Here is a 13101-nt window from a genome sequence, read left to right on the forward strand (position 1 = left end):
TATTCTGCTGCTATAACAGCTTCCACTTTTCTAGGAAGGTTTTCTACAAGCTTTTAGAGCCTGGCTGCAGAGATTATTTATCCCATACAGCCACAGGAGCATTCATGAGGTCAGACACTGATGTCGGGCTGTAATACAAGAGAAAGGCAAGGCAATTTTAGCACATTTCATTGCACGTAAACTCAATGTGCTTGCATGTGCAAACAACCACTCAACCTCCCCGCTTAAAGATAGTAAGGGACCCACATCACGTCATACAGACAGGAACAGACACACATGCAGTAATTAAGCATTAGCCAGTGAAAATATGCCATATAGCATTCCAGTTTATCCTAATGAATGGGGCTGAGATCAGTGCTCTGCGTAGGCCAGTCAAGATGTTGATCTCACTTTGTGCACAGGGGGCATTGTCAGAATCAGAATCAGGTTTATTGCCAAGTATATACATACATGTAATATGACTCCGGTTTTATGCAGCTCTCTCAATGTAGTTACACAGAATAAAAAATAACAGCTAGGAACAACAATGACCAACAGTAAAATAAGACAACAATAATAATTTTTAAAATAAATGTCTATGAACAGGTCAAGTGTTCTGGAAGTTGTAAACAATACAAATAGTGCAAAGAAATAAACACTGGATGGATATACATGGACTGGATGATTACAGTATGTACATGTGAAGATGTCTACATACTGTATGTACAGTGAAGGACTTGTATTTACAGTGACAGATACATATTGCAATATGTACCTAAACGGACAGAAAAATGTTCATTAAAGACTGTAAATTCTAATCTATAACGGCAGCAGCGGATATTTTAGTGTTAGAGAGTTATTGACAGTGTCTGACTGATTAATTGTTCATCAGAGTGACGGCCTGAGGGAAGAAACTGTTCATGTTGAAACAGGAAAAAGTCTACTTCAAACGCTTACAACGTTGGAAGCACACTATTGTCTAAATAATTTGAAGTTATTTCCATTAATTGGAACTAAGGTGCTCAGCCCAAACCACAATAAATGACCCCAGACCAAATATACACACAAGTATGTATCCTTATACTTTTGGCCACATGGTGTATTCAAATAATGTGTTCATGTTTGCAGCACATCATCCTGTAGGTGTTTGTAAAAGTGTAATCAAACTATTGAGTTCTACCACAAGGTGGCACTATAAGCTTGTACGTAACTAAAGGTTTAAGTGTCTGACTGGAGTGAAGCCCTTACAGATAAACTACAAAAAACAACAAACTTGTAACACCATAAATTATTTGCCAAATAAATGTTTTTCCCAGCTGTAACACTTTATTACAAATATATATATGTGCTGAGCGAGGAAGAAGTCAAAATAATGCACTGTGGAAAAGTTTGAGAGGGGGAACTGTGGATCCTGATCGGGGGCCAACATAAACCATCCGTGCGGTTTGAAACCAGACCTGGCGCGGCTCTTCTTGGTCCGTTACATCTGCAGCAGCTGCAGAGCATCAACGCTTCCCCCCCCCCGATCTAAAGTGATGCCTTGAATCAAAGTGATGTCTTGTTTTGTAGAAGTAAATATGACAAACTGCTTCAAAAGCACCTGTAAAACTTTTAATAGGGGGGTCGCAGTGGTGAACGCGCAGATAAACATGGATTAGCTCAGTTAACGTGAGAAAATGGGAGTGATGATGCATTAGACTGATAACCAGCAGGATTGGGTGTTTTTTGACTGGAAGGTATTTGGAAAGGAGGATGAGTGTGTGGAGGGGTCTGTGGAGGGGGAGGATGGGGGTGGGGGGGTGAAGCTGAGGAGAAAAGGAGGAGGTGGACGGAAGAGATAAAACGTGTCTGAGAGAATCATATATTACACTCAAATTTAGTCCAGAGCTCCGCATCGAGATAAACAGTCGAATTAACGACCAGATCTCCTTATGAAACTCTATCTCTTTCACATGCCGGAGAATCCAGCACGCACACGCACACACACACACACACACACACACACACACACACACACACACACACACACACACACCATTAGCAGAGATTCCATCTAAAAGTATGCAGTATGATATATTACAGATCCTCCTCCAACAGTTTGCTCTTGTTTTATTCCGCTCTGAAAGATCGATAAATCAGAATCTTAAGATCTGCGGATTTACAGTCCTGATTAACATCAAGGGAAAGAAATGTAGTACACTAGTATTTCAAGTAGCTTGTACTATTTGAGGGATTAGGAGATCAACCCTCTGTTTTTACTTTGTTCATTAAATCAGTTACACACAAAGGATTATGCCTCCATAAGTCCGTAAGTTGCTTAGAGTGTCCCGACAACAGATCCTGCCCGACTTTAAACTTTTGAACTCGATTTGGTGCAGGAGGCCCGGAGACGACAGTACCTGCCTGCAAACAGTATGGAGCACATACTAGAACCCTTGAATAACAGCTGCTGCAGCTTGTGTTTAGAACTCTTTTGTCATCCTGCAATAAAAAGTTATATAAAGAATATTACAACAACTAGAGCTGGCCAAGTAGTTTTTTGGCTTTTTAGCATGGGAATGTGTGGATGCTATGTTACACTCAAAGCTGTTAAAGCTTCTATCAGTATTTTTTTTATATGATTAAATATTCTTAAAGGTCCCATATCGTGCTCATTTTCAGGTTCATACTTGTATTTTGTGTTTCTACTAGAACATGTTTACATGATGTAATGTTAAAAAAAACACTTTATTTTCCTCATACTGTCTGCCTGAATATGCCTGTATTCATCCTCTGTATGAACCGCTCCGTTTTAGTGCATTTCAACGGAATTGCAACGGAATTACGTTGCTAGGCAACAGCTTGGGTCCATGTTTACTTCCTGTGAGCTGATGTCATTAACATACACTGCAACAGGAAATTAACTGGGACACATTTAGAATGTTTATGTTTAAAACCGTGTAATGGTCTAAATTTTGTATATTTGTGACATCACAAATGGACAGAAATCCTAACGGCTTGTTTCAAACGCACAATTTCTGAATACGGCCTGTGTGTATTTCTCCGTATATTGAGCGTTTGGATAGTTTAACAGTATTTATATAGCACTTAAACCTGCTTTATAATATAAAAGACTTGAAAATCTCACTTTTTACAATATGGGACCTTTAAGTCAATGTTCACTAACTAGCTTTTTTTAACAAATGTTTTGACTGTATCCCATGACTTTCAATGAATGTTCAGTTGTAAATTCATGACCTCATTATGGACTTCTGGTCACGATATAACAGGTGGTTGTGTATATGGCTGAAAGGTCCAGAAATAGCAAGTAAGTGAGCCTTGAATTAGGAATATTTTATTTCTAGGGCTGTCAAAGTTAACACAAGCCCTAGTTATTACAATATGCATTTCCAGGATCAACAATGGCCCTCCATGCTCAAATATTATTATACAGTGACCCCAAATGACTATCATGTAAAAAGGGAACAGAGAACTCTGCTGCTCATCTTTTTAACTGCTTTTAGCTCATTGTTTTGGTTTCACGATTGGTTCAATCTCACTGCTCTCATCAACCTTGTTTCAAGCCATAGCAAGCAGCCCAGCACCAACAGCGAAAAAAAGTTAGTGACCAGCTGGTGAACATAGTGTAGCATTTAGTAGCTAAAGAGACAGATATTTCCCTCAGGAGTTGGTGGAGACCAAAACAGAGCTAAAAGTATATGAGAGCTAAAAGTGAATATTGTACTTATATTAATCAGGTGGACACAATTCCAAATAAACAATAATGTTGCTCTGTATTGGCTGGTTGTGTAAATAAGCAACTGATTGCTAACAAGTTCACTATATCAACTTGAAAGGCTATAATATGTCAGTGCTGTGGGTCTTTCTTTGTGAGTTTTTCTGCCCCCTAGTGGCCAAAACAAATCCTGATTCCTGCAGCTTTTGAAAAGTTTCTTTGAATATCAAGTGGTACTTTTGGGCTTTTTATTGTTATCTGGATCAAAGCCCACATTTCCTATCTTATCATGAGTTTGCTATTCATTTTGAGAATGAGATTGCGCTTTCACCTCCACATTCATAAACCTTGAATAACATTTTACTGAAATACTCTTTTCAGTCTTTCATATGTAACTGCAAAAAAACAGTCTTTAACATGTCGAATTAGTGTCTTCACTGTGACCTTGTAGGTTTTGCTCTTGACTTGGCCTTTGTGTTGGCGCTGCTCTTTGATTGCCAGGGACATGTTGCAGGATGGACTGCAGCCAGTGAAAGGCAGTGAGGTCATCAGTTTAGGTAGAGCCCCAGATGGTTACAGACCACTTAAGCTTATTAATCAAAGCTTTTTTTCCGCCTTCGGCCTAGAAATGGCAAAGATGTACACTAAAGCCATTAAATTCACTAATATTCCTTTCTCCTGATTAGTCACTCTCACAGTGAATCAACCTGTAGTTTGGCAGTAAACGACATTACAGCCTGCTGGGCTGAAGCTTGGGTGCGCTTGCGAGGCCCGGTAATAGTGTTGATTACTCCTCACTCATTAGGTTGCTTTCACTGCCGCCGCTAAGCCCTCATCAGGAGGTTTTTGGCTGAGCGGCCGGGCAGGGGCCCTGATCCAATTCACCTTTAAAGTTCAGTGGACCTGTCTGGGTTGCCACGGGTCAGTGCATCACTCTCCATGCTGTGCACTACCAAAGAGGCCCTCATTACCTCATTTCCTGTTACTACTGTACCAGACAAGCATTTGAATCTCATGGTTTGGTTGTGTAAAGTTTGCAATGTTTGTCCCAGATGGCATTTTAAAACTCTGGAATAAAACCTTGTTGAATTTATGTCTTTGGAGAAGAACGAACATGACAACAAACATGAGGTCATAATTGGCAGTACTACGGTGGCCCTGAGGTGCAAAACACATTAAAGGTAGAGCCAGTAATCAGCAAGAGTACGCTAGATTTAAAAAAAATATCAACCGAAAAACCCATACCAGTGTTGTCATCTCTTTTCCAATTAAAGTAGCTAGCAGAACTCAACAGTCGCTAAATCTAGTGAGAAAGTCTGCAAAACTGACAGCCTGTCCCTTCAGGCCTTCCTCCAAAGCCACTCCCCCAAAATTATCATTATGAATGCGAACATGGCTATTGTTAATATTCACAGCTGTCAAGCTAGCAGCTAGTGAAAGACACTGGGGATGGGCAATGAGTGCATGGGCAGAGTGCACGTAGGTAGCCCGTCCAATCATTTCATTTATTACAATCCTGCGACAGCCACAGATACCAGATTTTGAACCAATGTTTTTGAAGAAGATAACCAACCCTAGCTTTAATAGAAAAATAGAAAACACAACAATTCACAGAACATGACATCACAACACAACAATGAATTGTGCAACATTTTTATAATAAATCACAAAACATAATATTATATGTGTCATAATATGACACAATATGGCCAAGTTTTACCCTAAAATGTATTGTTAGTTGTACAAACCTATGTGCATATTTAAAGGAATAGTGTGTAAGTATGTAGCAGAAATAGATTATAATATTAATAATTATGTTTTCTTTAGTGTATTTTCACCTGAAAATAAGAATTGTTGTTTTTTTTCTTTACCTTAGAATGAGCCGTTTATATCTAAACATGCAATGGGTCCTCTTCATGGAGCCGGCTGCCATGTTTCTACGGAAGCCCAGAATGTACGAACCAAACACTGACTCTAGAAAGGGCCATTCGCGTTTTTGCGTTTTCGCGTTTTCGCGTTTTCGCGTTTTCGCAACGGCCACCATAGTTTTCCTACACGCTTGGCACAAAGGAGAAGTTTCAGTTGGTTGCAATCTGCAACCTCACCGCTAGATGCCGCCAGATCCCACACACTGCAGCTAGAGTAGATTTAAACAGTTTGCAAAGATTACATATTTTAATGTGGGTAAATAATCCAACAGTATTATCTATACAAAAAACACTGACACAGAGTCAAAACAACTCTTTGTTTTGGGTTGTTTTCTAACCATGGGTAACCATTATTGTGTTGGTGCCAAATTGACCCAATGAATTTTAGTGTCTAAAACAACTTTGTTGTGTATTCTATTTCGCTAATGTGTTTCATCCAATGTTGTTGTGTTTTGCACCTCAGGGCCACCGTACATTTCTCATAAGACACATTTATTAGTCTGTATAAAGAAATGAATCCCAACTTGAAAGCTGGCCTGGCAGTGCAGCGTTTAGCTCATTAACCTTTTTTTTCTTCTTAGCACCTCGCTGCAGTTAACAGTCTGTGGCCTCTTCCCCACCAAGTCACATTCATGTAGCTGCCAATCAGGTCAATGCTGCAATTAAGCTGCTTTAAACTTGTTCAGTGGTGCCTGGAGGCCGTAAAAATACTTCCGTTTGAGTGTCAATGGGAGCCTGTGGTGGTTAACGCTGCATTCATGGGAGAATACATTGTGTCTAGTTAATGTAAGTAGTCTGGTCAGCGGGTCAAAAGGGCACCGTGACTGGAGGATACGAGGATGTGCAGTAGTTTCCAGTTGTTTGAGACGTGATTCACAGTAGGCCCACTACGTTCTTTTGTTTATTCTTCGCTTGTCCAACATTCAGAATTTCTCAAGGCAAGTTAAGAATTTATGGACACATTTCCCTTGTTTGTCTCCAACCAGATGGACTGAGGTTTATGAGTGTGCGGTGCATGTCGGACAGCGGCATCTCGCTCTGAGTGCCAGTCAGTCAAGACAGGCGTCATCAATCTTAGTCTCCAGTGAAAGGCAGATTGGCTGCCATAAACCAGGCCTGATTGCAGTGTGCTGTTCCCTGCGGAAGAATTTTCAGGCCAAAGGAGGCATGGAAACAAAACCCTGCATATACAAATAATGTGTGTGGGACACTGAGAGCTGTGCCTCATTGTAGGATGATACTGTACGAATGTTTGCACCAGGGATTTGTCATCTATTTATTATTATTGTCAATCAAATGATGATTGTGTAAATATTTCTGGAGCAACAACAGGTTTCAGATTGGATGGTTAAAACTTGAGAGCAACGAAAGAAACAGACACATTATATACAAATGAAGTGCTCTCTGCACCAGGGCTGTAGCCACAATTTAGGCATGGCCAGACTAACCTGTTCGAGGGCCCTGGGGCAAGTGGGGCCCCTGTTGAATCTGGCCACATGATTTTTATGTGTAAATTAGTTTGTGGTAATTTTTAGTATGGTAATTAAACGCAGCCTTTGATTAAAATAAAGGCCTTATAACTAGATTTTGATGCAAGGCCATGACTAGTGCTAGTGGGGAGGTTTAGTACATGTATATAGAGTGGCTGATTTAGGTGAATGAGGAGCAGATGTGCTTGCAGGTGATGATCAGGTGAGTGGGGAATGGTGGGATTAATCTGGAATTGTCTATTGTGAATACTTGATCTCTTTTTTTAAAGGGACTGTTTGTAACTTCTTACACGTATAAATCATTGCGGGTCGGTGTTCCATGAGCGCTCGCGTGTGACTACGCTGTTCAGACTCAGACTCCAACACAAACTACACGGAAGCACCAAAACCGCAAAGTTCTATCTAATGAAGCCCATCTTGCAAAACAGTGTTGGCCGCGGTTGGAGGATGCGGGGGAGACCGTAGCTTTGGTCTCCAGGGCCAGAGTCTCTGCTGTACTCTGCTCCAATGCTCCTCTGTCTGCTTGCCTTCACTCAACTCGCTCCACCTCACGTGCATGCGCGCACACTACACACTGCAGAAGACTTCGTAGCTCTGAGAATATCTAGTGAATGTGGACGTTTGTGCAGAAATAAATGCTGCAGCTCCTCCAGACCAATAGAGGTTTCCCGTGTCTTGTGAAGTGACGGGGTTCCGCAGCGAGAAACGTTATCGTCTCGGATCAAAACTCGGAGATCCCCTGTTCCCTCCGGCCGCGGTCGGGAGGCTGAGGCAGGAAAAGCCAACACTAGGATCAGCATTGATTCATGGAGAGACCTTCGTCTGGTCAGCTAACATTACTGTCAAGCAGCTGAAATATAGAGTGATATTGTGGTTTTAGCTGACGTGTGTTGCCTCACTGTTTTGAATGATGCTCGTTCATGTCTATGTAGAGCGAGCACAAGCGCGAGCAACAGGACGCTGACTTGCGTTGACTTAACGGCCACAGGTGTCGCTGTTAACAAGCATTTCTGATTCTTACAAACATTCCCTTTAATGAAGAACAATCTGTTAAAAGTTGCCTTGGTTGCATTTTAGCCATGCTAGCAGCAATGACGTTTGACCAGGCTTAAAGATTTTGAACAGATTGCCATGAAATTCTGTACAACTATTCACTGTCCCCAGAAGATATTATTCATAATCATTTTGAATTTTCTGAATTTACATGTAGTGCCACCAGTAGGTCAAAATTTTAATTTGTCCACTACTTTGATTTATGATTAAATACCTGCAAAACTAATGACACTCCCATCAGCCTCAGCTGTACTTTGTGTTATCGGAAGTGCAGTTTAGCAAGTGTTAGCATGCTAACACACTAAAATGCACAAAATTACACCCAGCGGTGCCTCAGGAAGTCCCTGAGGGTCATTAAGGACACGACACACCCCCACAACAGCCTGTTCTCCCTCCTGCCCTCTGGTAGAAGATACAGGACCCCCAGGACTCTCACCAGCAGACTGAGGAACAGTTTTTTCCCCCAGGCCATCAGACTTTTAAATCTATAATTAATTTGACACATTCTTACACAAACATATTTCTTATACTGTATATACTGTATATATTGTTAATACATATGTTCTTAATATGCCCTTGTATAAAGTATTTCCTTTTATAATTGTAATGTAAATGTAATATAATTTATTATTTAATGGAGCTTCCTAGCGAAAAGTATTTCACACGTTTGTACCTGTACAACCGGCGTGACAATAAACATCTTGAATCTTGAATCTTGAATCTTGAATCTTGAAATAAGATGTACCTGCTAAATATCAGAATGTTAGCATGTGTGTTACATGTATCACCATATACTTCTATTAAAAGATGAAAAGGCAAATTTCTACTCATCAACTTCCATTTAAGGAGATTTTCATGAATGAAAATGATCCTTCCAAGCTAACTACGGCTCATTTACAGTTTATTGTGAATCAATGAGCACGGTCTCCTATCCTATGATTATAATATTAATATATTAATAATATTGAATTTGCTCCATCTACATCAAAACCAAACAAAACCATTATGAACACATCATTCTGTTAGTGTGAGTTATAAACACTGTGACATCACATCAGACCAGGTGAGGGGCTCGCTCTGGGTATGAGTCATCTCCGTTGTCATGGTTACACAGCCTAGTCATTTGTTTGTGCGCCCCAGGCGAGGTCATTAATTATTGAGTCAATCTGGGACAGCCTTAACAAATCATTTACTGTAAATGTGAACGGCAGACATTTGTGCCAACAGAGTTGTCTTCCACAGGACTTCAGGCTGTTTGTGCCATGGACGAACCATTTCACCTCAGCTGCAACGAAGGAGAGAATCGGAGGAAGAGGAGGAGGACAAAGAGCAGGAGGAGGAGGAGTGTGGAAGCAAAGGAGGGCAGGAAAGATTTAAAGTCTTAGAAGTGACTTCTAAGTGAATTTCTAAACCTGAAATTTGAAAATGTGCAGTTTGTGAAACTGTAAAAAATTAAAATTTAAAATTTTTAAAATTTTTAATTACTTGGTAAAGAGTTTGAAAGAGTGTAATTTAAACCTACATACCTAAATCTGCATTTAGATACATGTTTGGGAAAGTAAAATATTTCAACTCTACAAAATGAAGTGTCATTTTAATTCCACTATTCAGTATTTGGTTGTAGTTACATTTCACAATTAGGTATTCAGTTGCAGAAAGACAATATGATTATAAATTTGATTTAAATGTTCATACTTTATTTCCTTTTTGGTTTTTCTATTATTATTATTATTATTATTATTATTATTATTATTATTATTATTATTATTATTATTATTATTATTATTATACTGTTGTTTTTAAACTGACTGAACTATTACTATTATCATTACTATCAAATTAAAGTTACATTTTTCTTTAACTTGAACTTAAATGATTTTAAATGTTATTATTGGTAGGGGGTACTATATATAATTTTTAAACCTTCTGAAACTGTTTGTAATTCTGTTTGTAAATACTTTCAATAAAGACAATGTAGAAAAAAAAGTATTCAATAGGGCTGCAACTAAAAGTTGTTTTAATTATTGATTCATCTGCCGATTCTTTTCTCAAATAATATTTTATTTAGTATCCTATATGATAAAAACAAGCAGCAAATATTTGGCATTTTTTCTTGAATCCATCATAAAAATAGTTGAAGAATCTATTAATCAGTTGATTGTTGCAGCTCCAGAGTTGAGTTACTTATAACATTTGAATTTTTACGGCGTTTCTTTGCTTCCATACATGAGATCAGTTTATTCCCGATCACATGCTCTCCACAGTTCTGGGACGTGTGTTGTTTTTCAGATTGAATGAGGTCACTGCAAGATTGATAGCATGGAATGGTAGGTGATGGTGAGTGAGCTCGGCCAGCTTAGAGTCGAGGAACTGTGTGTGTGTGTGTGTGTGTGTGTGTGTGTGTGTGTGTGTGTGTGTGTGTGTGTGTGAGTGTGTGTGTGTGTCCGGTCAGCCGCTCCATGCCACCAGCTTAACCCCTGGATTCTCCACATTCCAGCCAGAAGTCAGGCACAAGTCTCGCCGCTGGTCCGTTTAAGGTGATTGACGCTATTTGCTACCATTAGGCACTACTATGTAATTGACCTTTGACCCCTCACAAGCGACCTGTTGAAACAGCTTTAAACCAGATCGTCTAATCTCCATGGGAAAAGCCCTCAATCTAGACTTAGGGCTCTAAAAGCAATCAACACCTTAAGGTGAAAGAGGGGAGCCGGGGTCACTGCCACCAGATCGCTCTGATCCAGTCGGGGGGGTGATGACGATCATTTTGTTCAGACTCAGCGAGCCGCACAAACACACTTTATCAGAAATACAACTCCATAATGCCCCATGTTCTTCTATTGGACTAAAATATCATTACTTGTTATTATTATTCACCACACAGTCCAAACTGTAAGAGAGTGATCAGAGATTGGCCATATAAGCGGTCGCCTAGGGCGCCACCTTCTGGGGAGCGCTGGTCGCCTCTAAAATTAAAAAAATAATAATAATAATATTAATAATAAAAAATGCCGTAGGGCGCCCTTCCTCATTTTCTGCATTGAGGTAACACATATACAAATAAATAAAGAAATAAATGAATACACTTTCCACCCCTGTAACTCTCTTTCTAACACTTTTTCATCTGCCCGGCCGCACTTATTTGTTAATAAAAGTGTAAATTGTAAACACTTTTAAGACAACAATATCAGGGACCAATTGTTTATTTATATTATAATAAAATACAGTTATTTATGAAAATAAAAATCTTAATTTTTGTCTTAAAACCATTGTGTTGTCTGATGTGTGTTTGGGTTTACGAGGCTAGGGATACGGTTCTGGGGGGGGTAGGTTAAAGGGACTATTTGTAACTTTCAGAAATGCTTGTTAACAGCGACACCTGTGGCCTTGAAATCAACGAAAGTCAGCGTCGAGCTCGCGCTTGCTCGCTCTAAATAGACATGGACAAGCATCGCTCAAAACAGTGAGGCGACACACGTCAGCTAAAAGCACAATATCACTATATTTCAGCTGCTTGGCAGTAATGTTAGCTGACCAGACAAAGGTCTCTCCATGAATCACTGCTGATCCTAGTGTTGGCTTTTCCTGGCTCAGCGCAGGCTCAGGCAGCGGGGCTACTCAACGAGTTACGTTATCGCCTCCCGACTGCAGCCGGCAGTCGCAGGGAGACACCGGCACCCGGTCGGTAACGAGACGACAACGTAACACGTGGAGGAGCCCCGTCACTTCATAAGACACGGAAAACCTCTGTTGGTCTGGAGGAGCTGCAGCAGTTATTTCTGCACAAACGTCCCCTGTACATTCACTAGATATTCTCAGAGCTAAACTAACTCTTCTGCAGTGTGGAGTGAGCGCGCGTTCACGTCTAGTAGAGGTGGGGCGAGTACGCGAGAACGCGCGCGCTGTCTGAGTGAAGGTAAGAAGGCAGCGGAGATGAGACTCCGGCCACACGCGAGCGCGCATATGCGAACGCGCATGTGTGGCGACCCGCTACATTTATACGCTTAAAAAGTTACAAACAGTCCCTTTAACCCTAACCCTAGGTCGGCATAGGCGGCGGCGGGGGGTCGGTCGGGGGTCCCAAATCAGAATTTTGCCTACGGCACCAAAAGCCAGAGCCGGCCCTGCCCTTATCATTCCCATTTTAATACTAATACCATACAGCGACTAAGTCAAATGTTTTGCAGTGACCCTTTTATTTCACCAAAGTCAGATACCAAACATCTGAAAAAGTGGTTCCTTTTCGTACTAAAAACTACAAAATATGAGAATCCTTTTGAATATAAAGTGAGCAAATTGAATTTTTTTATCACATTACAGGTGCAAATTTAACTGCAACTTAACTGAAAATTGTAAATCAGATGTTAACTCTGTAATGTATGAGAATATACCTCAAATGTATCAGATTGGCCTCTAATCCAATTTCATAATTCCCCACAAGAAACATCTATTCTTGCCTATAAAAGGACAACGTTTGATTCTTCAAGATGGCACAGTAACAAGAATATTTGAGAACACCTCGACACGTTGCATTTTTGGCTGCAGAGCCTCAGCGTGTGACTCCGGGCCGCTTCTAAAATCCACTTTGGTCAAGTTTTTACTTGGTCGGCGTGATGCAATCTGACAGTTGGGAGGGATTAACGGAGGTTTGACAACAAGACATTGTTTCAAATGATATTGATCAAAGTTCACTTTAATCCTGTTAATTAAAGCAAAGAATAACACTGAACAAATCCACGACATAAAAGAGAGGCTGGATGAAAGACTTGATAAAAGATTTTGATCTCGTAATTCTCTTTTAATGCTTTATCGGTTCTGATTTGGCCTCAGAAATGCTGCTGCTGCTCCTGCTGCTGCTTCCAGGCTGCAGAAATGTGTGATTGACAACCTTATCAAGGCCTGAAGAGTGAAGGGCCTCGAGTAGACCTGCTTTATT

At 40.3% G+C, this 13101-nt stretch overlaps 1 protein-coding gene across 1 annotated transcript in view; it reads left to right on the forward strand.

The window, feature by feature from the left end:
* Positions 1 to 9946, forward strand: part of LOC141754942 (T-cell differentiation antigen CD6-like) — a 30211-nt gene extending 20265 nt beyond the window's left edge. The window contains exon 14 of the mRNA XM_074614407.1: positions 9408 to 9946. The gene's annotated coding sequence lies outside the window, so the exon portion shown is untranslated. The remainder of the gene's footprint in view (positions 1 to 9407) is intronic.
* The last annotated feature ends 3155 nt before the right edge of the window (positions 9947 to 13101 follow it).

Source organism: Sebastes fasciatus, chromosome 17, assembly GCF_043250625.1.
Source record: "Sebastes fasciatus isolate fSebFas1 chromosome 17, fSebFas1.pri, whole genome shotgun sequence".
Classification (NCBI taxonomy): Eukaryota; Metazoa; Chordata; class Actinopteri; order Perciformes; family Sebastidae; genus Sebastes; species Sebastes fasciatus.